This window comes from Dendrobates tinctorius, unplaced genomic scaffold, assembly GCF_039654945.1.
Source record: "Dendrobates tinctorius isolate UK_male_01 unplaced genomic scaffold, ASM3965494v1 ptg000022l, whole genome shotgun sequence".
Classification (NCBI taxonomy): domain Eukaryota; kingdom Metazoa; phylum Chordata; class Amphibia; order Anura; family Dendrobatidae; genus Dendrobates; species Dendrobates tinctorius.
Genome location: NW_027361690.1, coordinates 114,623,755 through 114,649,613, shown reverse-complemented (window position 1 = coordinate 114,649,613; position 25,859 = coordinate 114,623,755). Strand labels below are relative to the sequence as shown.

At 47.8% G+C, this 25,859-nt stretch overlaps 1 non-coding gene across 1 annotated transcript; it reads right to left on the bottom strand.

Annotated features, from left to right (window-relative positions):
- Positions 1–18,680: 18,680 nt before the first annotated feature.
- On the bottom strand, positions 18,681–18,753 carry TRNAR-CCU (transfer RNA arginine (anticodon CCU)). Its single transcript has one exon. It is a non-coding gene; the product is annotated as a tRNA-Arg (tRNA).
- Between the last annotated feature and the right edge of the window lie 7,106 nt (positions 18,754–25,859).

The following is a 25,859-nucleotide window of genomic DNA, read 5'->3' as shown; positions in this document are numbered from 1 at the left end:
CTTCAACACAGCCAGTTGTAGTTCGGAAGTGCCGTCCACACGGAAAGAGATACTTGCTCCCGTGTCTCAGTGGGGTTCAGTAATGTCAGCTGATCCCCTGCTGTGTGGATGGCAAAGTCTCCTGCTGCCTACACAGTCGTACCACTACTGATTTTTAACCGTGCTCCAATTAGGCCTGTGGCTCCACTGTCTCTCGTATTTCCCCTGTCCTCCAACCCTGCCAGTTACAGCTCCAAAGTGGCGTCTGCACAATCCACACTTGTTCCTGTGTTACAGGTGTTCAGTCCGATCAGTTAATCCCCTGATGTGTGTCCGGCAATGTCGCCTGCTCTGTCCACATTCCCATTATCGGAATGTGGACAGAGCAGGCGACATTGCCGGACACACATCAGGGGATTAACTGACCGGACTGAACACCTGTAACACAGGAACAAGTGTGGATTGTGCAGACGCCACTTCGGAGCTGTAACTGGCGGGGTTGGAGGACAGGGGAAATACGAAAATCAGTGAATCCACAGGCCTAAGTGGAGCTTGGTTCAAATTAGTAGTCTACAACCGATCTTAAAATTTCTTCAATGCAGCCTAAGCCTGCTCCGTGCTTGTCCCTGGGCTTCAACACAGCCAGTTGTTGCTCGGAAGTGCCGTCTTCACAGAGTAAAACACTAGCTCCTGTGTTTGTGGGGTTCAGTAACGTCAGCTGTTCCCCTGCTGTTTTGATGGCAATCTGTCCTGCTGCCTCCCAATTGACAGCACATCAGGCCTCAGCCTGCTAAGTGCTTGTCCTGGGCTCCAACATCGCCAGTTGCTGCTCATAACTGACTTTGGCACGGGTACTCCCTCCTGCCCAGCTTGGTTCCAGCCCTGCCTGCTGTTTCCGGGAAGTGTCAATGTCAGTTTGCCACCCCAAGTTGCCATGTCGTGTTGCGGTTGGGTTAGCCGAGGCTAGGGTGCCAGCAGTTTAGGTGCTTCCTATGTGGACTGCGGGTTCTGGTAAGAAAGGTTTGTTCCATAGTGCCAGTAGGACAAGCACCCCCTGTAGGACTGTGTGATTCGGTAACTGCGGCCAGCTTGCGGCATGCCAACTTTGCTTTTCAGGGGTAACTTCTGATACCCCTCCGGGTTCCAGCACCGTCAGCTGGTTCTCATCAGAGCCTTTGGCCTAGGTGCCTCCATCTCGGTATCCGAGTTCCAGCAACGTCTGCTGGTCCTTGGTAGTGCTTTGTAGCACAGGTACCTCCTGCTTAGTAACCGGGTTCCAGCACCGTCAGCTGGTCCTCGGTTGTGCCATTGGCTCTTATTCCTTCTGCTGCCCCTCCGGGTGCCAGCACTGTCAGCTGGTCCTCGCTATTTCCATTTGCTCTTGCAGCTTATGCTACCCCTCCGGGTTCCAGCACCGTCAGCTGGTTCTCGTCAGAGCCTTTGGCCTAGGTGCCTCCATCTCGGTATCCGAGTTCCGGCAACGTCTGCTGGTCCTTGGTAGTGCTTTGTAGCACAGGTACCTCCTGCTTAGTAACCGGGTTCCAGCACCGTCAGCTGGTCCTCGGTTGTGCCATTGGCTCTTATTCCTTCTGCTGCCCCTCCGGGTGCCAGCACTGTCAGCTGGTCCTCGCTATTTCCATTTGCTCTTGCAGCTTATGCTACCCCTCCGGGTTCCAGCACCGTCAGCTGGTTCTCGTCAGAGCGTTTGGCCTAGGTGCCTCCATCTCGGTATCCGAGTTCCGGCAACGTCTGCTGGTCCTTGGTAGTGCTTTGTAGCACAGGTACCTCCTGCTTAGTAACCGGGTTCCAGCACCGTCAGCTGGTCCTCGGTAGTGCCATTGGCTCTTGTTCCTTCTGCTGCCCCTCCGGGTGCCAGTACCGTCAGCTGGTTCAAGAGGACAAAGAACAGGAAGACAACCACCAAGATGCAGAACAACAAGAGAGAGAAGACAAAGAAGCATAAAAAAAACAAAGCAGAAGAACATTAAGCATAAGACTAATACTCTGAGCAAATGATATTATCTTATTTATAAGCAGAAGAAGACTAAGCAGTGTATGGGGGTGAGTCCGTTCCTCCTCGTGGTGCCCCTGGAAAAGGCCTGCTTCTGCAGGCCAAACTGAACGCGGACAAATCCTGTTGTAAATCTTTTGTGACAGGCAGAACGGAAGGTGTAAACTTCTAACTTTTCTAGATAACAACTACAGGAATGCCTGACACAAACAAGAATATGATGAAGAAGAATAGGAAGAAGATGAAGAAGCTGAATATGTAGAATAATAATTGTTGAATAAGAAGAATATGAAGAATGTAAGAAAAGGAAGAAGAAGAAGAAGAAGAAGAAGGTAAAAAAAGGAAGTAGAAGAAGAAGAAGAAGAAGAAGGTAAAAAAAGGAAGTAGAAGAAGAAGAAGAAGAAGAAGAAGAAGAAGGTAAAAAAAGGAAGTAGAAGAAGAAGAAGAAGAAGAAGGTAAAAAAAGGAAGAAGAAGAAGAAGAAGAAGAAGAAGAAGAAGAAGGTAAAAAAAGGAAGAAGAAGAAGAAGAAGAAGGTAAAAAAAGGAAGAAGAAGAAGAAGAAGAAGGTAAAAAAAGGAAGAAGAAGAAGAAGAAGAAGAAGAAGAAGAAGAAGAAGAATGTAAAAAAAGGAAGTAGAAGAAGAAGACATACATGTCTGGCAAAATATAAATGAGGCTAACATAGTCAATATCTTTGTAACTCCTAACATCTTTAAAAAAAAAAGTTTAATTCCTGCTATTCCATTTGATTGGGCTAAACCTCTATGGCTTTAATGTCTCCTCCACCTCCCACAATACATTCTACATTATTCTTAGTTGTTTTTCTTCATGTAGAATTAACCTACAAGGAAAGAAAGGTTTTTTTTTAATTCCGATATTTTGGCCCCATTGACTTGCATTGGTTCCCGGTATCGGAATCGGCGATACCGATACTTTTTTTTAAGATCGGCCGATCCATTCCGATCCGATATTTTCAAGTATCGGCTGGTATCGCTCAACTCTAGTCACTGCTGAACTATCCTGTGTGTGGGGTGCAGGTGTTGGAATGCGAAAGGGAGTTCCCACCCTACCTGGATGGTGGGGTACCACGCCTTAGGAGAAGGTGCAGTACCTCTGTGGTGACTGAAGCCTCAGGGGCGCCGCAAGGGCGATGCTGTGGGGGTATATGATGGTGAGAATAGTGCTGCTGTGGCAGTATATGATGGCGATGCTGTGGGGGTATATGATGGTGAGAACAGTGCTGCTGTGGTGGTATATGATGGTGATGCTGTGGGGGTATATGATGGAGAGAACAGTGCTGCTGTGGCGGTATATGATGGCGATGCTGTGGGGTTGTATGATGGTGAGAATAGTGCTGCTGTGGCAGTATATGATGGCGATGCTGTGGGGGTATATGATGGTGAGAACAGTGCTGCTGTGGTGGTACATGATGGCGATGCTGTGGGGGTATATGATGGTGAGAACCGTGCTGCTGTGGCGGTATGTGATGGCGATGCTGTGGGGGTATATGATGGTGAGAACAGTGCTGCTGTGGCGGTATATGATGGCGATGCTGTGGCGGTAAATGATGGCGAGAACAGTGCTTCTGTGGCGGTATATGATGGCGATGCTGTGGCGGTATATGATGGTGAGAACAGTGCTGCTGTGGCGGTATATGATGGCGATGCTGTGGGGGTATATGATGGTGAGAATAGTGCTGCTGTGGTGGTACATGATGGCGACGCTGTGGGGGTATATGATGGTGAGAACCGTGCTGCTGTGGCGGTATATGATGGTGATGCTGTGGGGGTATATGATGGAGAGAACAGTGCTGCTGTGGCGGTATATGATGGCGATGCTGTGGGGTTGTATGATGGTGAGAATAGTGCTGCTGTGGCAGTATATGATGGCGATGCTGTGGGGATATATGATGGTGAGAATAGTGCTGCTGTGGTGGTACATGATGGCGATGCTGTGGGGGTATATGATGGTGAGAACCGTGCTGCTGTGGCGGTATGTGATGGCGATGCTGTGGGGGTATATGATGGTGAGAACAGTGCTGCTGTGGCGGTATATGATGGCGATGCTGTGGCGGTAAATGATGGCGAGAACAGTGCTTCTGTGGCGGTATATGATGGCGATGCTGTGGCGGTATATGATGGTGAGAACAGTGCTGCTGTGGCGGTATATGATGGCGATGCTGTGGGGGTATATGATGGTGAGAACCGTGCTGCTGTGGCGGTATGTGATGGCGATGCTGTGGGGGTATATGATGGTGAGAATACTGCTGCTGTGGCGGTATTTGATAGTGATGCTATGGGGGTATATGATGGTGAGAATAGTGCTACTGTGGCGGTATATGATGGCGCTACTATTGCTGTCCATATGGTGATGAGTGGGCGCCAGGTGTGACAGGCACAGGTGGGTGATGGTGATTCGGGTATACACCAGTCAGCAATGCCCCTCTACTCTTCCACCATAATGCCATCACACTACACTGCGTCCAGCACCGCATTACCCGTCTGCTGACCAGTCACTCCCTCCTCACAGAAGACATGGAATGGAATAACAGGCAGAAGACTTTGTCCACCATGACAGAGGCGCTCACGGAGCAGCAGGGCCGGTAGTACGTTACTATGCCGCCTCCCCATTACACGCTGTACCTTACCAGCCTCTGCGTCCCGCTCATCTGCTTCGGTATGTACCATACACACGTGACGTCATCAGCATGACTACCAGCGGCGGGAGGTGCTGCGGGCAGCGCCGCCCAGACGCCGGTAGCTATGGCAACTAACTGCCTGGTTAGGCGACACTGTGTGTATGTGCAGCGGGGGATACGGCTCTCATGTGAGGGGGGAGCAGAGGGTACAGTGGTAAATGGAGGCAAGGCGATAAAAAGGAAATGGCGGCTCCCCGTGCCGTGTCTGCCGTGGCTGTGACACAGTGTGGGTGGCGGCTTACAAGGAGGCTGCCCATTGTACTGGAACAAGTGAGAGGTGAATCGTGGGGCAGCAGCCGCAGAGCGGGCTCATGTGTCAGGTTATGGGGTCACCTGTAACCAGTGGCGAATTATAATGGGGCAATTTACCCTGGGCTGGTGGGCCCCCCACACCACTGGACCCAGGGCTTCCGCCCAGATTGACCTCATTGTAATCCGCCACTGATCTATACTGAAACAATGACCATGTCTTTTTAAACCCTTTTTACAACTGGAAAGGGAGGGGTGTTTGTTACTAGCACCAATCCTTCACTGAATTTGCATTTTCCTTTTAATTGGTTTAACTCTTTAGCACAGGTAAATAAAAGATATAATTCACGTGAGGTGTGGGATTCAAATTTTTACCAACAGGTTCTGTGTTTATGTGTAGGAAAACCACACCCATTTTTAAGCCACACCCATTTACACACACCTTTTCCTCAAACATATACAGTACAAGTAGGGGCGCAGTCAAACAGTTGAAAAAAATGAATTGGAATAGGATCAGAACAGTGCACATTGTGGCCAGCGGCTCTGCTGACCCGAGTGTGACAGCTACATATATATTTCTATGCAGCTGTCTCACTTGACTGACCGGCTGGCCAGGCTGTGCACTACATTCTGATATTAACAGTTCCCATAAAACACCAGATCATACATATAACTAGCAGCTTTTGTTCTGGCCAAAATAATTTTTAAGCTGATACCACGACACAGGAGACTCTTTCGGCTGGGCCCTACTCTACTCTAAACTATTAAAAATAAATATATATTTATGTATTTTTCTTTAAGGGAATGAGTCACATACATTTAGATTTATTTTAAACAACCATTAATACCACATACAAGGGACAAATATCGTCACACCATGACCAGACCACATATTACCACCACATAGTGACCGAATAATACCACATACAAGGAAGAAATAATGCCGCACCATGGCCAGACCACATATTACCACCACATAGTCACCGAATAATACCACACACAAGGAACATATACCACCACACCATGACCAGACCACATATTACCACCAGATAGTGACTGAATACTATAATACTGAGCATTAATTAAAAACACAATACTAAGTGCATATGGAAACAGGAACTCTGTATTTACTGTCAGTGTACAGTTAACACACTGACTCACCAGTGACGTCTCTAGCTGAAGTCCTTCATCTTTGCTTTTCTTTTTCATCCAGCACAGACCGCCATCACTTCTTCCAGCCAGGACTCGTCTCTGCATGAAATAACACAGTTACCTAGAGCACGGCTTCCAGAGCACATTCTCCGCTTTTTCCCTTTCTTCTACACTACACATCTGAATACAGACGTTCACCCACCATTAATACATACTTGGTTATTATGCAACCCACCATTCCAAATATAAATTATAATCCACCACTGTGCACTCACTAACTATAAATGCCACTTTCCCCATTGAATATATAAATTATCACCTGTACTCTTTTCCCCAATTCATTACCAGGCACTTCAACCTCAACGCCCCCCACTATGTACCTCCCACTCTAACCCTAACCCTGATTCATTATATTTACATGCCCCTCCCACCTCAATTTATTGTCATGTCTTTCTCTCTCACCCTCTATTAATTGTCAACTGCTCTACCCCACATTCAATACATCACTTACTCCCCCACACTCAAAATTCTTTATTTGTCCTCCAGATAGATCATTTGCTCTCCTCACCCCCTACCTTCAATTCATAATTTGCTCTCCTCACCCCCCCACCTTGAATTAAATTGCTGTGCCCCATCACTCACACTGAATTCATCAATTGCAGTCCCCCATCCTCTCCCCCACATCATCATTTGCAGTCCCCCCACTTTAATTTGAAGTCCCCTTTCATCATTTGCAGCCCCCTATCCCCCTTCCATTTCATCATGTGCAGTCTCCCTTACCCCCCACTTCATCATGTGCAGTCTCCCTTACCCCCCACTTCATCATGTGCAGCCCCACTCCCCCATCATCATGTGCAGTCACTCTTACCCCCACATCATGTGCAGTCCCCTTTACCCAATACACGTGCAGTCCCCCTTACCCCCAATTCATCCTGTGCAGTCCCCCTTCATCATGTGCAATCCCCCTTACCCTCCATCATCAAGTGCAGCCGCACTCCATCATGTACAGCCCCACACCCCCTTCATCATGTGCAGCCCCACTCCCCCTTCATCATGTACAGCTCCACAAACCCAACTCAATCATGTACAGCCCCACACCCCCCACTCCATCATGTACAGCCCCACTCCCCCTTCATCATGTGCAGCCCCTCTCCCCCCCACTCCACCATGTACAGCCCCACTCCATCATGTACTGCCCCACTCCCTCTTCATCATGTGCAGCCCCACTCCCCCCACTCCATCATGTACAGCCTCACTCCATCATGTACAGCCCCACTTCATTATGTACAGTCCCAATCCATGTACAGCCTCACTCCCCCCACTCCATCATGTGCAGCCCCACTCACCCCCTCATCATGTACAGCCCCCGCACCCCCTCCATCATGTACAGCCACCACACCCCCCTCCATCATGTACAGCCCCATTCACCCCCCTCCATCATGTGCAGCCCCATTCACCCCCTTCCATCATGTACAGCTCAATTCACCCCCTCTCCATCATGTACAGCTCCATTCACCCCCTCCATCATGTGCAGTCCCATTCACCTCCTCCATCATGTGCAGTCACCGCACCCCCCTCTATCATATGCAGCCCCATCCCCCCTCCATCATGTGCCCCATTCACCTCCCTCCATCATATGCAGCCCTATTCACCCCCATCCATCATGTGCAGCCCCATTCACCCCCCTCCATCATATGCAGCCCTATTCACCCCTTCCATCATGTGCAGCCCCTTTCACCCCCATCCATCATGTACAGCCCCATCCACCCCCCTCCATCATGTGCAGCTCCATTCACCTCCCTCCATCATATGCAGCCCTATCACCCCCATCCATCATGTGCAGCCCCATTCACCCCCCTCCATCATGTACAGCCCCATTCACCCCCCTCCGTCATGTGCAGCTCCATTCACCCCCCTCCATCATATGCAGCCCCATTCACCCCCTCCATCATGTACAGCCCCATTCACCCTCCTCCATCATGTACAACCCCATTCACCCCCCTCCATCATGTGCAGCCCCATTCACCCCCCTCCATCATGTACAGCCCCATTCACCCCTCCAACATATACAGCTCTATTCACCCCCCTCCATCATGTGCAACCCCATCCACCCTCCTCCATCATGTACAACCCCATTCACTCCCCTCCACCATGTACAGCCCCATTCACCCCCCTCCATCATGTGCAGCCCCATTCACCCCCCTCCATCATGTACAGCCGCCGCACCCCTCTCCATCATATGCAGCCCCATTCACCCCCCCTCCATCATGTGCAGCCCCATTCACCCCCAGCCATTATGTGCAGCCCCATTCACCCCCCTCCATCATGTGCAGCTCCATTCACACCCCTCCATCATGTGCAGCCCCATTCACCCCCCCTCAATCATGTACAGCTCCATTCACCCCCTCCATCATGTGCAGCCCCCACACCCCCTCCATCATATGCAGCCCCATTCACCCCCCCTCCATCATGTGCAGCCATAGTCGCCCCCTCCATCATGTACAGCCCCATTCACCCCCTCCATCTTGTGCAGCCCCATTCACCCTCCTCCATCATGTACAGCCCCATTCACCCCCCCTCCAACATATACAGCTCTATTCACCCCCCTCCATCATGTGCAACCCCATCCACCCTCCTCCATCATGTACAACCCCATTCACTCCCCTCCACCATGTACAGCCCCATTCACCCCCCTCCATCATGTGCAGCCCCATTCACCCCCCTCCATCATGTACAGCCGCCGCACCCCTCTCCATCATATGCAGCCCCATTCACCCCCCCTCCATCATGTGCAGCCCCATTCACCCCCAGCCATTATGTGCAGCCCCATTCACCCCCCTCCATCATGTGCAGCTCCATTCACACCCCTCCATCATGTGCAGCCCCATTCACCCCCCTCCATCATGTACAGCCCCATTCACCCCCTCCAACATATACAGCTCTATTCACCCCCCTCCATCATGTGCAACCCCATCCACCCTCCTCCATCATGTACAACCCCATTCACTCCCCTCCACCATGTACAGCCCCATTCACCCCCCTCCATCATGTGCAGCCCCATTCACCCCCCTCCATCATGTACAGCCGCCGCACCCCTCTCCATCATATGCAGCCCCATTCACCCCCCCTCCATCATGTGCAGCCCCATTCACCCCCAGCCATTATGTGCAGCCCCATTCACCCCCCTCCATCATGTGCAGCTCCATTCACACCCCTCCATCATGTGCAGCCCCATTCACCCCCCCTCAATCATGTACAGCTCCATTCACCCCCTCCATCATGTGCAGCCCCCACACCCCCTCCATCATATGCAGCCCCATTCACCCCCCCTCCATCATGTGCAGCCATAGTCGCCCCCTCCATCATGTACAGCCCCATTCACCCCCTCCATCTTGTGCAGCCCCATTCACCCTCCTCCATCATGTACAGCCCCATTCACCCCCCCTCCAACATATACAGCTCTATTCACCCCCCTCCATCATGTGCAACCCCATCCACCCTCCTCCATCATGTACAACCCCATTCACCCCCCTCCATCATGTGCAGCCCCATTCACCCCCCTCCATCATGTACAGCCGCCGCACCCCTCTCCATCATATGCAGCCCCATTCACCCCCCCTCCATCATGTGCAGCCCCATTCACCCCCAGCCATTATGTGCAGCCCCATTCACCCCCCTCCATCATGTGCAGCTCCATTCACACCCCTCCATCATGTGCAGCCCCATCCACCCTCCTCCATCATGTACAACCCCATTCACTCCCCTCCACCATGTACAGCCCCATTCACCCCCCTCCACCATGTGCAGCCCCATTCACCCCCCTCCATCATGTGCAGCCTTATTCACCCCTCTCCATCATATACAGCTGCCCCATTCACCCTCCTCCATCATGTGCTGCCCCCTCACCCACTGAATTCATTTAAAAAAAAAAAAGTTTCCATTATTTACCTCACAGCCGCTCCCCAGCAGTGACTCTCTGCAGCCAGCGTCCAGGTACATATAGGCGTCTGCGCGATGACGTCATCTCACAGGCCCGACACCTAACCCGGAAGTAGAGAGGGAGCTGCGCAGCTGCCAAGGTGATGGCCGTGCACAGCTCCCTGCCCGATACACTGTGACGTGGGCGGCTGTGTCTGCTGCCAGCCGCGTCACAGAACAGAGGGCACGGCTGCACACCGTACCGGATCGCGGCTGTGAATCTCCCCGGTTCGGGGAACCGGCTGCTTTTTTAACAGCCGGTTCCACTGAACCAGGGAGAACCGGCTGAATCCCACCCCTGATTCACATTCCTTAAGAAGTTATACCCTAGTGGGAAAAATATAAAAATAAATGAGTAAAGAGAGGAAAAAAGCAAACAAACAAACAAACAAAAACCTAATAAACCTAATCACTCTATCAATAGGTATAGCATCTCTAAACTTTCTCAATCACATCATTCAAACCATTCGGGTACAAGGTTTGTAACCGAAAAATCCGGAAAGATTCCTTTTTGTTTAATGTTTGATTGCGATTAAGCACTCCGGGAGGTATCATTTCTACTGGTGTAACTGTTATTTGGAATTTTTTGCTGTGCTTTAGTAACATGTGAAGTGATAAACTATGCCAAAAGAAACCGATTTTAGCATTATGACGGTGTCCATTCATTCTTGCGCTGACAGTTTGTGTTGTGCGGCCAACATATTGGAGGCCGCAACAACATGTACAGTAATTACGTAAACAACATAGTCATTGCCGCAGGATAGATGCTGCTTAAACTCAAAAACCTCACCCGTGCTATATGAAGTGATCGAGCAAGCCCAGTGGCGGATTATAATGAGGTCAATCTGGGTGGTAGCCCAGGGCCCAGTGGTGTGGGGGGGCCCACTAGCCCATGGAAAATTGCCCCATTATAATCCGCCACCATAGCACCACGCCCCCCTATGTACTGACCCCTTCCTCCCCCTCCCAGACCCACCGGCCACCACAGCGCCAGCCTCTCACTAATAAATCCCTGCTCTGTGCGCACAGGACCTGTGATGAGGTCACAGGAGGGGAGGAGTCAGGGGTTACATGTCAGGGGCCTTATCATGTGACACCTGACTCCTCCCCTCCTGTGACCTCATCACAGGTCCTGTGCACACAGCCCTCAATGTATTGTATGTGGGACTGCTGTGCTGGTTGTCATGGTGCTGGATGAGGGAATTATGTGTGGGGTCAGGAGGGGTTTACAGGGTGAATGTAGCTGCGTGTGTGTGTGAGGTGTACAGAGCAGAGCCGCGTGTGTGCGAGGTGTACGGAGCAGAGCCGCGAATGTGCGAGGTGTACGGAGCGGAGCTGCACGTGTGCGAGGTGTACGGAACAGAGCCGCGAATGTGCGAAGTGTACGGAGCGGAGCTGCATGTGTGCGAGGTGTACGGAGCAGAGCCGTGAATGTGCGAGGTGTACGGAGCGGAGCTGAGCGTGTGTGACGCGTACGGAGCAGAGCCGCGAATGTGCGAGGTGTACGGAGCGGGGCTGGGTGTGTGCTAGGTGTACGGAGCAGAGCTGCGCACGTGCGAGGTGTATGGAGCGGAACCACGTGTGTGCGAGGTGTACGGAGCGGAGCCGCGTGTGTGCGAGGTGTACGAAGAGGAGCCGCGTGTGTGCGAGTTGTGCGGAGCCGTGTGTGTACAAGGTGTACGGAGCGGAGCCGTGTGTGTACAAGGCGTACAGAACGAAGCTGCGTGTGTGTACGGAGCGAAGCTGCATGTGTGTACGGAGCGAAGCCGCGTGTGTGTATGAGGTGTACGGAGTGGAGCCGCGAGTGTACGAGGTGTACGGAACAGAGCCCTGTGTGTACAGAGCTGAGCCCTGTGTTTATGGAGCAGAGCCGCGTGTGTATACGAGGTGTACGGAGCAAAGCCGCGTGTGTGTACCGAGCGAAGCCGCATGTGTAGTATCTTTCTTTCTTTCCCCTCTTTCCTTGTCTTTCTTTCTTTCTCTCTGTTCTTTCTTTCTTTCACTTTCTGTTCTTTCTTTCCCCTCTTTCTTTCTCTCTCTCTCTCTCTGTTCTTTATTTCCCCTTTCTTTCTTTTTTTTTCTCTTTGTTCTTTCTTTCAACTCTTTCTCTTTCTTTCTTTCTCTCTTTGTTCCTTCTTTCCCCTCTTTCTTTCTCTCTCCCTCTCTGTTCTTTATTTCCCCTTTCTTTCTTTTTTTTCTCTGTTCTTTCTTTCAACTCTTTCTCTTTCTTTCTTTCTCTCTTTGTTCCTTCTTTCCCCTCTTTCTTTCTCTCTCCCTCTCTGTTCTTTATTTCCCCTTTCTTTCTTTTTTTTCTCTGTTCTTTCTTTCAACTCTTTCTCTTTCTTTCTTTCTCTTTGTTCCTTCTTTCCCCTCTTTCTTTCTCTCTCCCTCTCTGTTCTTTCTTTCCTTCCCCTTTCTTTCTTTTTTTGTCTCTCTGTTCTTTCTTTCCCCTCTTTCTTTCTCTCTGTTCTTTCTTCCTTTCTCTCTCTGTTTCTCTTTATTTCTTTCTTTCTCTCACCTTCCTTTCTCCCTCTTTTTTTTCTCTCTCTCTCTGTTCTTTCTTACTTTTCCTCAGTACCAGTCAGTGTGCCCACAGTACGAGCCACTGTGCCCTCAGTACCAGTCAGTGTGATCAGCAGTGCTAAATGGGTGTGGTTAGGGAGTGGACATGGGTGTGACTAGTTGTGAAATGGGTGTGGTCGGGCAGCCGGTAACCAATCATCATAGTGGGTCATCTGTTTCCATCAACTTTGTTATATGTGGGCAGTGGGCACCTCTTGTAAGGTGGGCACGAGATGGCGGGTCTTGTCACCTCTGCCTCACACATAAGTTACTATGAGGTGTACTTTATTCCTGCCACATTTCTTTCTTGGCCTACTGAGAGAAATGTTTTGACCAGTTGAAAGTTATACAACCTGAGGATTGTGCATGTGTGCGCTGCCCGCATGTAGCAATATGTGTGTGTGTTTATATTTACTTACTCCCACCCATATATAAACCCTGCCCCTCCGACTGCCGTCCACTTTCCCATGCTCCTGTTCCAATCCTGGGGTCTTTTTTGGACCCCCCTTGGTCCTCCACATGCTGATCATCTGGGGCATGACTAACATTGTTCGTCGCCAGATGCAGCGTCGTGTCCAGTGTGTGAGGAGACGGCGACTTGTCTGTTGCGCTAACCCCTCTGCTGACATGTTGGCATAGCCTGTGACGAGGAGCGTCTCTTCCTGTGTATCCAGCCACAGGCTGCACATCGGAGGCTGCTTCTTCTATCTGGGGAAGTTCATGAAGCAGAAGCCTCTGTGTGACTCATGTGAAGTAACATGTCTGACAGGTCATGGGTCCAGGTCAGCAGGTCATTACAGACTATTAGCTGGTTTCGATGTTAGGTACAGGTGAGTCAGGACTAGATGATAGATGGAAACCTTCCAGTATTTGTAAGGCCTTGTGCACAGAGTATTTGGTGAGTTTTTACCTCAGTATTTATAAGGCCTCATGCACACGCTGAGTATTTGGTGAGTTTTTACCTCAGTATTTATAAGGCCTCGTGCACACGCTGAGTATTTGGTGAGTTTTTCACTCAGTATTTGTAAGGCCTCATGTAGTAAAACGAAAAAAGTGGTTTGGTACCATATTAGCCAGTAGAAAAAATTTATAAAGTGCTCTCAGTGAGAGTAACAAAATATGAATCTTGAGGGTATTATACCTTTTAATGGCTAACAAATAATAGTAAATGATGTTACTAAGCAAGCTTTCGGGACTGCTTACGTCCCTTCATCAGGTTGATATAACAAAATATTTGAAGAAACCTTATTTATATACAGTTTAAAGCACATGCTGGTGTGATACATGGACATTTCAATAGACAATACAATTTCAATAAACAAATACTGAGCCTGAAGAGAGAATCCTTAATTAGGTAAGATTACATCAGAGGTGTGAAAGTTCTGTGGGATCAAAGGGCTGTTTGGAGGAAATAGCTCAGATTTGGCAATAGGCCATAAAACCTTCTGACAAATTGAGTCCTGTGTGAATAGAATCAAAGATTGTAATTAATTTGTACTCCCACACCCTCCTGTGTTTCTGTGATTTAAAATTGCCTTTTAAAATGACAACTTTCATATTGATTATGTTGTGTCCTGGATCACAGAAATGTTTAGCCACAGGTAAATGGGTTTTTTGTCTGTAATTGTATGACGATAAGACCTCATCCTTGCTCTCGGTTTCTGTCCTGTTTCTCCAACATAGAGGCCACCCACAGGACATATATTGCATAGAATTAAATACACCACATTGTAAGAGGAACATGTGAATGTCACAGGGATCTTATTGTCCTGCTGTGTGTTGGGAATTTGGATTTTGTCTTTGGTCTCTATATGAATGCTTTGTAACATCATTTACTGTTATTTGTTAGCCATTAAAAGGTATCATACCCACAAGATTCCTATTTTGTTACTCTTACTGAGAGCACTTTATATATAAGGCCTCATGGACACGCTGAGCATTTGGTGTTTTTTACCTCAGTATTTGTGAGGCCTCATGCACACGTGTATTTGCAGAGGTTTTTTTACCTCAGTATTTAACCCCTTCCCGCCCCTTGACGCACCGTATGCGTCATGAAAACTAGTGACTTCTTGACCCCGTCACATGACCGGGGGGCTCATAGAGTCTAAACAGCCCAGGGCCCTGGCTACCCTTAATCCACCCCTGAGAAAGCCCCATGTTGAAAAATGTTGCATGTATAGCAGTGTGGGGTGCAGCAAGCAAGCATCCAATAAGCAAAGCATCACGGAAGCTAAGCATCAGGAAAACGGCAGTTATACATGGCAGTTAGTCAGGGCAGGAGTCAGGTAACAAAAATTCTTAATAAATATAATTCTGGATTAATTATTCAACGGCTCATATACAAAAAAATCAATCCTTAAAAGATACTTTATTGACCAATCATTAAAAAGTTTTCAAAACTTCAAAAAACAGGCAAACAAAAATAGGCTTATTGCTGATTTTCAAAATCCAGCCACAAACACTAGAGAGTCGTTCCAATGTCAGGTAGAGGGTCACAAACCTATTTGTCCCTATAGGGCCCTATATCTCTCTCCTACCTGACAGCGGAGGTTGGCACCCTCTTGATACGCAAATGGCGCCCCCGCTCCTCGGCGGCTCTCCCTAATCACCCTGTTGACTCCTATCTAAATAACATGAGCTTGGAGTACAACGGATGGCCGGGGACAAAAATATAATAGATAATAACCCCATGCCACAAACCACCAAGACAAAAATGTAAGGAATAGTAACTGGAAAAAACTGTAATTTTTGGCAGATTTGTAAACATTTGCTTTGGGAGGAAAAGGCGTCTAAATAACCCTATTTAGGTGTCTCCCTGCCTGACAGCGGAGCTTTTACACTCTACGTTACTCTGGTGCCCCCGCTCCACGTGGGCTGACCCTTACTGACCCCCTACACTTCTCACCCAGAAAGAGGAAAGAGGGTGTCAGAACATATGGCCAAGGGAGACAGGGGTAATAACTTAGAATTAAATTTTTTCAGGGATAACGGGGCACGAGAGTAACGTAGGGTGTAAAAGCTCCGCTGTCAGGCAGGGAGACACCTAAATAGGGTTATTTAGACCCCTTTTTCTCCCAAAGCAAATGTTTACAAATCTGCCAAAAGTTAGTTTTTTCCAGTTACTATTCCTTACATTTTTGTCTTGGTGGTTTGTGGCATGGGGTTATAATCTATTATATTTTTGTCCCCGGCCATCTGTTGTACTCCAAGCTGATGTTATTTAGATAGGAGTCAACAGGGTGGTTAGGGAGAGCCGCCGAGGAGCGGGGGCGCCATTTGCGTATCAAGAGGGTACCAACCTCCGCTGTCAGGTAGGAGAGAGATATAGGGCCCTATAGGGACAAATAGGTTTGTGACCCTCTACCTGACATTGGAACGACTCTCTAGTGTTTGTGGCTGGATTTTGAAAATCAGCAATAAGCCTATTTTTGTTTACCTGTTTTTTGAAGTTTTGAAAACTTTTTAATGATTGGTCAATAAAGTATCTTTTAAGGATTGATTTTTTTGTATATGAGCAGGAGTCAGGTAACCCACACTTTGCCCTCCCATTTAACCATGTGCTTTATTTTTATCCTCCCATGTTCCCTTGCCATCCACATTCATCACCCTATCCCCCCTCCATCACGACTCATTCACATCAGCCCCTCTATACTTCCCTTTCCCATGTACAGCTCACCTTCCTGAGAAACCTCAGCCCATCTTGCCCAAACACATCGCAGAAAAAACCTACTTACAATTCCAACAACTATTTGCTCTTTATCTTCCTACTCCTACTGATTTCAGGGGACATCTCCCCCAACCCTGGTCCACCATCCCCCAACCTCAACCCCTACCTTATCTCATATCGAAACCATAATAATCTTATTAATATTACTTGCACTCCCTCATCTCCATCTTTTAATTGTGCCTCTGGAATCCACGGTCTGCTTGTAACAAGCTTCCTTTCCTACACAACTACTTTCTGAACAACTCTCTTAATCTGATGGCCCTCACTGAAACCTGGATTCAGGATTCTAACTGTCTCTTCTGCTGTCATTTCCTATGGTGGCTTACAATTCTCTCACTCCCCAAGACCCACAAACAGACATGGTGGTGGAGTCGGCATACTCCTGTCCCCACAATGCACTTTCCAGGTCATCCCCCCAGTTCCATCACTCTTATTCCCTTCTTTTGAGGTCCACACCATCAGGCTCTTCCGTCCCCTCTCCCTCAGAGTAGCGGTCATATACCAGCCCCCAGGCTCACCCACCCACTTCCTTGACCACTTTTCAGCCTGGCTGCCGCACTTCATGTCCTCAGCACTTCCAACCCTTATCCTGGGAGACTTCAACATCCCCATTTACAGCCCTACTTCCACATCTGCATCCCAGCTTCTATCACTAACCACCTCTCTAGGCCTCTCACAGCTTTGAGAGACACTAGGACACACAAGGACGGTAACACCCTTGATCTGGTCTTCGGCCGGCTCTTTTCAATCTCCCACCTAAATAACTCACCGCTTCCACTCTCTGACCACAACATGCTCTCCTTCATGCTCACAAATCCTCACCCACCCCAGCTCACTCCTACCTGCCACACAGTCAGAAATCTACAAGCCATTAACCCTCAGACACTTTCAGACTCCCTACACTCATCACTGTCCCCAATCTCTTCTTTTTCCTGCCCTAATCTGGCTGTTCATCACTACAATGACACTCTTAGAAGCACCCTTGACCAAGTAGCTCCCCTCACCCTCAGAACCTACAAGCACAGAGTAAAACAGCCCTGGCTCACATCGCAAATTCAGCTTCTCCAGCGATGCTCTAGGAGTGCTGAACGCTTATGGAGAAAAACCCGCACACCAGAAGACTTCATCCACTTCAAATTTATGTTAAGAACCTATAACGCTGCCCTTCACCTCACCAAACAGATCTACTTCACCACCCTGATCTCCTCACTAGCCAACAACCCCAAGAAACTTTTTGACACTTTTCACTCCCTCCTCAGGCCAAAGCACAAGCCCCTATCACAGACATTTGTGCTGATGACCTGGCCTCCCACTTTACAGAAAAAATAGATAATATCCGGCAGGAAATCTGCTCCCAACCACCAAGTGCTGTGACTCCCATCCCTTCCTGCATCTCCCCTGGCTCACTTTCCACATTTGATCTTATCACAGAAGAAGTCTCCAGACTCCTCTCTTCTTCTCGTCCGACTACATGCACTACCGACCCCATTCCCTCACATCTCCTCCAGTCTCTCTCCAGTCGTCACAACCCACCTAACTACAATCTTTAATCTCTACCTCTCCTCGGGCATTTTACCATCCTCCTTCAAAAACGCCATCGTTACTCCATTACTAAAGAAACCCGTTCTCGACCCATCCTGCGCAAACAACTACAGACCAGTCTCCAATCTCCCCTTCATCGCTAAACTTTTGGAGTGCCTAGTTTACTCCCGCCTTACCCGTTACCTCTCCACTCACTCCCTTCTAGACCCTTCACAGTCCGGCTTCCGCCCCCTACATTCGACTGAAACTGCACTCATCAAAGTGACCAATGACCTTCTGACAGCAAAACATAACGGTGACCACTCTCTGCTCATTCTTCTTGACCTATCTGCAGCTTTCGATACTGTTGACCACCATCTCCTACTCTCTAGGCTCCAGTCACTAGGCATTAAGGACATTGCACTCTTCTGGTTCTCTTCCTATCTCTCTGACCGCTCCTTCAGTGTTTTGTTCTCCTCTTCCTCTTGCTGTCGGAATCATAGAATCATAGCATCGTAGAGTTGGAAGGGACCTCCTGGGCCATCTGGTCCAACCCCCTGCTCAAAGCAGAATTCGCTAAAATATCCCAGTCAGATGTCTGTCCAGCCTCTGTTTGAAGACTTCCATTGAAGGAGAACTCACCACTTCTCGTGGCAGCCTGTTCCACTCATTGATCACTCTGTCAAAAAAATTTTCTAATATCTAATCTGTGTCTCCTTAAAACAAGACAATCATCCAGTAGAACAGTTTTCACCTGCACCATCAACATTCCATGAGATGCTGTTGGAAAAGGAAATCCACAAGCACCCCAGATGGGACTCGAACCCACAATCCCTGGCTTAGGAGGCCAGTGCCTTATCCATTAGGCCACTGGGGCTGGATAAGGCCGGGGTACCTCAGGGCTCAGTCCTTGGCCCCCTTCTCTTCTCTCTCTACACAGCCCCAATTGGACAGACCATCAGCAGATTTGGCTTTCGGTACCATCTTTATGCTGATGACACACAACTATATACGTCTTCCCCCAACCTTACCCCCTCTGTACTACAGAACGCCAGTGACTGTCTGTCCGCAGTCTCCAATACCATGTCCACTCTCTATCTGAAACTCAACCTCTCCAAAACTGAACTTTTTCTGCTCCCGCCGTCTACTAACCTCCCTAAATCTGACATTTCCCTCTCCGTGGGTGGTACCACAATAACACCCCAGCAGCAGGCGTGCTGTCTGGGTGTTATGTTTGACACCAATCTCTCCTTCACATCCCATATACAATCTCTTGCCCACTCTTGCCGCTTACACCTAAAGAACATCTCTAGAATCCGCCCTTTTCTCACCATGGAAACAACAAAAACCCTCTCTGTAGCATTGATTCTTTCCTGCCTGGATTACTGCAATGCTCTATTAATTGGCCTCCCCGTCACTCGACTATCCCCTCTCAAGTCCATACTTAATGCAGCAGCCAGGGTCGTCCATCTGGCTAATCGGTACTCGGACGTGTCCGCTCTTCGTCAGTCATTACACTGGCTGCCCATTCATTATAGGATCCAATTCAAAGTACTTGTTCTCACCCACAAAGCTCTCCACGGTGCGGCACCCCCCTACATCTCCTCCTTCATTTCTGTCTATCGGCCTAGCCGATCGCTGCGCTCTGCAAACGACTTTCGACTAACCTCTTCACTAATCCGTACCTCCCACTCCCGACTCCAAGACTTCTCCCGTGCTGCTCCTATCCTCTGGAATGCTCTACCCCAAGATATTAGGGCTAACCACAATTACATAGTTTTAGGCGCTCCCTCAAAACACATTTGTTCAGAGCGGCTTATCACGTTCACTAATCAAAGTCATTCTATATGTAAGTGTGCGTGTGTAGCCCATTCACTATCTCCATCCAACCTTCACTCCCTCAAGATGGCTGGACCTTCATTGTAAATGCATCATTGTAAATACACACCTGTACTCTGTATCTCCCTCACCTCATGGTAGATTGTAAGCTCTCACGAGTAGTGTCGTCTTATTTCGTCTTATTTTGCTTTAATTATTGTATTGTTAACGTTGTTACTTATGACTTGTGTCTTGAAGCTGTTAAACTGTAAAGCGCTGCGGAATATGTTGGTACTGTATACAGTAAATAAAGATTATTATTATTATAGCAATTCCTCAATCCACATTTGTAGACACCCGGAGATGAATTTCTAGAGACAGCTTTTAAAAACCCACAAGTGAAATCTGTGGGTTTTTTAAAGCTGCTGGGCGCTATTAGATTTCTTATGGTACGACCCCTCCTAAAGGTAATACCAGTTTTTTTCGCTAACAAATTCATTAAGATGGGGTCTTTGATTAAGAGTTACCAAAATTTTTCAAGGATGTCTCTTATTTTATGATTGCCGTTATTAAACTGAGTCACGTAATTAAAACCCCAGGGATTAGATTGGTTCTTTCTTGAATGACCACAAGATTCAGCCTTTCCTTTGTTCAAATTACTCATGATCCCATTCTCTATGGAAAAAACTTTTTTTGGGTTAATCTGTGGTAGGCAATCAGCCTGAGTTTTTATCAGATCCTTTGCATATGCACCTTGCACTAATTTTTGGGGATATTTTTTCTCAAGAAATCTAGCCTTGAGAATCTTTGATTGTTCCACATAGTCAGCCTCCCTACTGCAATTCTTTCGAATGCGCAGAAATTGGCTATGTAGAATATCTTTCTTCCATTTGCAATAGTGTGCACTACAGAAATCCAAAAAACCATTGCTGTCTACTTTTTTGAAAAAGGTTTTTGTCACTGTGCTGCTGTCTTTGTGGCCTACTTCAAGATCTTGAAAAGTGATTTTATCTTTGTCTAAATTGGCAGTAAAAGTAATCCCCCATTCATTCATGTTTAGCTTATTAATTAATTTCCATGCTTGTTTTATGGACCCCTTCCATAGAATCACCAGAACATCTATATAGCGTATATAAAGCAGAATTTTTTCTTTAAAAATAGCCTTGGATAGCGCAGATAGGGACTCAAATCTCCCCATAAAGAGATTAGCGAAACTTGGGGCGACTTGCATCCCCATCGCGGTCCCGAGCCTCTGTAGATAGAGTACATCTTGAAAAGAAAAAAAATTATGTTTTAAAATAAATTCTAAACCTTTTAGTAAAAACTCCCTCTGTGAGGATGGTATTTGTCTGTTTTCTTGGAGATAAAAATCCACAGCTCTCCGTCTGAAGATGCTATACCGGCCGTTGCTGGTACTATAACCCTCATCAGACTGCATGCGGCTGAGGAACATTGCAGTCATGATAAGTTTAATTACAAGACTGTTGTGCTATAATGCAAGTCCATTTGTTCATTACCTATTGTCTCCCTGTGAGGCGTTTTCCCTTTTGTTATAATTAAATTGCATTATTGTTAACCCTTGCACTGCATTCCCTGTGTTCCTGCATCCCGGTACCTGCTTAGAAACATACCGTAATTTGAAGCAGGCAAATAAAAGTTGTTTTAAGGCGATATGTGCGTGAATTAGTAGTAGTAATGAAAGCAGTTTTCTTTTATCCCTGTCTGATTTCCCCTGCCTGTCTCTTTTGTATTATTCCATATGCTTCTGTCCCATACCTTCCTGGGTGGGAGAGAAAACAGATTAGCGTTCATATAGTAGCATAATGAGTTATGAGACTTCGGCATCCCCACCATCAGGGGTAAACTGGGGAACAGGGACAGTCTAGGGTTCCCCTAGCTTGAGGGACAGGGTAGGGGTCCATTGTACCTTGAAATCCAACTGCTATATCATGACAAATAGTTTGGGGAGGAGGATGAAGAGGTGAAACCCTTCTGATAGATTTTCCTTTAACATCCTGTGGCACCCCAGTAGTCCGGTTGCCACAGTGGCATTGCCTCCCTACCAAGAGGGGGGTGGTGATGACATGCCTGGAAGCAGAGAGGAGTTCCCTGATCAGGTAACCACTACACACAACACTTTTCCTACTCCAGACCAGAAGGGGGAGCTCTGAAACCTGGTTTAGGGGAGCTTCCAGCAAGTTCTGGGCTGGGGGAGGAGTTAGTGAGTTGAGTCTGGGAGTGAGATGGAGCAGGAAGCATGAAGGATCTGCTCCCCAGACTAAAGTAGACAAAGGAAAGGAGAAAGAGCTAAGGAGAGCCTGGGGAAGTGGAGCTGTAAGGATACTCACCCCAGGTCATTGCGCTGGACACTTGACACCGGAGCCCATGACTGTATGGGAACGACAGTCTCAGTAGCCAAATCCGGAGAGCAGGAGACTGCAGGCCTCCTGGCCTCACCAAAATCCCAGAGGCACAGCAGCATACGAGAGCCTGGAGCTGCCACAGAGGAAGAGGCTTGAGCTGCCTGCCAAAAGGGCAAGTACCAAGGACTGTAGAGCACAGAAGATCGAGTATAGCTTCAAGCTGCAGGGACCTCAGACACTAGCGCAGAAAGGAGGCCTCCAACAACACTTGGTTCAGGGGACTCTAATCTGCTTTCAGGCTGCTAGTTCTCCATTTCTATCTGTACCAGTGCTTCAGTCTGCACCTCAAGCCTTCAGTAAAAGGTAAAAGGAACAGTAACTCTTGTGTCTGCAGTTATTGATCGCAAATGCAGCCCTGCACCACAGTAATCCACCATCCTGCACTTACACTGCCCTGGGGTTAAGCTCTGCCTGTGGAGAGCTGAACCAACTCTGCTGCATCACCACCAGCCCCAGCGGTCTGTACAAGCAGCGTCGGCTAACACCTTTATTGCTGAGTACCACAGGTGGCGTCACGAACTTATCTACACATAGACTTTATTCCTCATCAGTTCCTATTTTACATAGACACTCTGGGCCACGGACCGGGTCCCTGCTGCTCCCTTTATGACACCGGCCTGGTACCGAGTAACCCACAGTCCTGAGGGGGTGTTCCAATCCCATAACCACATATCACATATAGTGTATAATCTAAAGTATGTTCAATAACACGTGAATACATCTTTAAAATGATTTAATATTTCATTCAGATCTGATAGCAGCATATAGACTGACTGCTCATTAAGACAGAGTGACATTAAATTAGTAAGAGGACATCTGTGCTGTGTAGAATTGTAATGATGGATCCTCGTTCTTAAGAATAGTCCTGGAAATTCTAATTACCCTCACATAGGACCTGCCGTGCCAAACAATAGAGATTAGTTAACTGTGTGGACTTCACATGCTGCCTTTTTAATTCTGTTAAAGACACTTTTGAATAAATAAAAAGAATAAATTATAATTTGAGGTTTCAAAGAATTCTAGAGCTGGAACATGAAAATACCTGGTTTTATAAGACTGCTTTAAAGGTCAAGGGAGGCATGATTATGGCATTTACATTTTTCATGGAAGTACTTTCACAGTATATTAGTGTATATAGCAGCAAATATATCACCGATACAATATTGATGACCTGTCCTGTACACAGTGGAGATAGATACAAAGAGTGGCACACATCAGTAAGAGTGTCATATGGGATATTGTAAAAGGTAACAAACCATATGTAGATATTATCCCATATTGAAAAAATTACCGTGGACTGTAAAGAGACCAATTGTCAAAGTTTACAAAGGGGGTAAGGAAGAAAAGATACTTCCAAGACGACAATTAAAGGTCATAATATAAAATTGCTTTATTGGATACAGGGCAAGGAACAATAAAACATGCTAAAATGCTGATAGCTTGTCAAAAGACATAAGGACACCATGAGCCATAATTGCTGCTAAAAGATATCTTAAGGAGGACACAAAAATATGAATGGTAAGCTATCATGTTACTGACCAAATAAGCAGAACAGTACCCAAAGATTACACTAAGGTCATAGGCATGCACAGCACAAATACCCACACACTACACGCCATGTGTCTTAGATTACCTGGTAGATGCAAGTGCATGCAGACAAGCAGAGTGTCCAGGTGTCCGCCCCAACGCGCGTTTTGGGAAACCTTCGTCAGGGGGCGCTATGTCGGATAGGAGACAGAGTTTAAATAACGAACCGGAAGAGCCGTCGGCGCTAGAACCGGAAGTCAGCGACCGCTGCCCGGGCAACCAAAAAGCCCTCCTTCAGCACAGCGAATGACAAGCCGTGATGCCCGGATAATGCGGGGCCCCACGTGACCGGACGCCCATAGCCGCCATGCGTCGACTAGGAGGGGGGACCAGATGACTGTACCGGCGCAGAACAGCACAAAATTACAGCGCATGCGCAGAACAGGATCAGAGAGTAGTAGCGCCATGTTGGAAAAAGGCGCCAAGGCTTAGACAGTCTAACAAAAGATCAAAGAAACCGCGCATGCACAGGGTAATATAAGGAGAGGACCGAGGCAAATTATGAGGGAGCAAGTAAGCTCCAAATATGATAAGAGTCAATGCGCCATATGGGCACTGACCAGTTGGACACAATAGCATATAGATATAAGGATATATAAGGAATAATGACAATACTTAATAAATAACAAAGCCCCCCATATCAATGTGAATAACAAAATAAATTACTTATGTCTTTCTGAGCTGTACAGCATATTATAGAAGGACATTCCATATCACATCATCCACATATACGGTGTTATTAAAGTAACATAATATATCTAATTAAACCAAAAATATAATACTATAAACCCCATGCAAAGGTTAACATATATAAAGGACATGGAAAAACCAACAGAATGAAAAGACAAAAGTACAGATACTACTACATTTATAAAGGTGCAAGATAATAAGCACATGGCATATACTGAACCATTTGGTAAAGAAAGAATATCAAAATTGACACATGACAATTATATCAACATCATATCAAACACATCCCCATACATGTGTAGAGTCGTGGGCCGGGCTGGGGGGTGGTCCCTCTGTATACCACACAAAGACGTCACTGACAAAAGATGGAGGCAGGTTTCGGGTACAACAGGTCCAAGTTTATTCCTCAACGTCCGACTGTCGGCCTCAGCAGTACACCGTAATACCTTCACGGCCTTCCGTTTCCAGGCCTCGCTACAAACAGCGTACTTTTTTTCACCAGGGACGTAAACACACGTACCATCCCTTTTTCCCTTAGTGACAATCCTGTCAGCGCAGTCACTGTGGCCGCCTTAGGCCCATACACCATCAGCACTTTTACTGGTCAGTTATCGTCTTCAATACGGTATGCTTTTCCCCGGGGCCTCGTCTGTACTGCGGTACTTCATGTCAGGACCACCCCCCTGACATCCTCTCTCCTCAGTCCCCTGGTTTGGCTCTCCTCACAGCACACAAACTGTTACAGACCTCTGGTCTCTTGAGCACCTCCCGGGGACTGGAACTTTCTGGAACCCTCCTGTCAAATTTATAACTTTTCCGGTTCACTGTAACTCCGCCCCCCATGACCAGCGGTTTCTAAAGCCCTAAGCTGCTGTCAAGTCCTGAACTCACACTCCTCCCTGCCATCTTGTGGTCAACCCCAGGTATTGCACGTCACCTACACTTTCCTAGCTGTTTCCCCACTGTCATAACTGCTATCTGCCTAAAATGTGCAAACCCTCCTTCCTGATTGCTAACAAGTCCGTCTGTCAGGTCACCTTCCCTACACTCTCCTTCCTTTGTCCATTGTCGTCCCTGACAATCACAACCCCTTCCTTCATCATTCTGAAACTTCTCCTACCATCTGTTGTCGGACCAGTTGTTGGGCCAGACCCGCTATCTGCGGGGGCCAAACCAAACCGGGAGCACCATGCTCTGAGCAGCATACTGCCACTCGCCAGCGCGCACGCCACATGACCACGTCATTCAAATTGGGCTAGGTACACCCGGATTCTCTCTACGGCGTGTACCTTCCCCTACTCTCCCCTTCTATCACCTTTCACTATCCGGTACGCCATGATTGAGGCCTTACACCTACCAGATCTGTTATGAATGGGAAACCGAGGAGGAAAAACAAGACTACAAGCTAAGTCTCGGAAAACAAGAGAAGTTGGTAACTATGCAGATTGCAGATCCCTGATCTTAA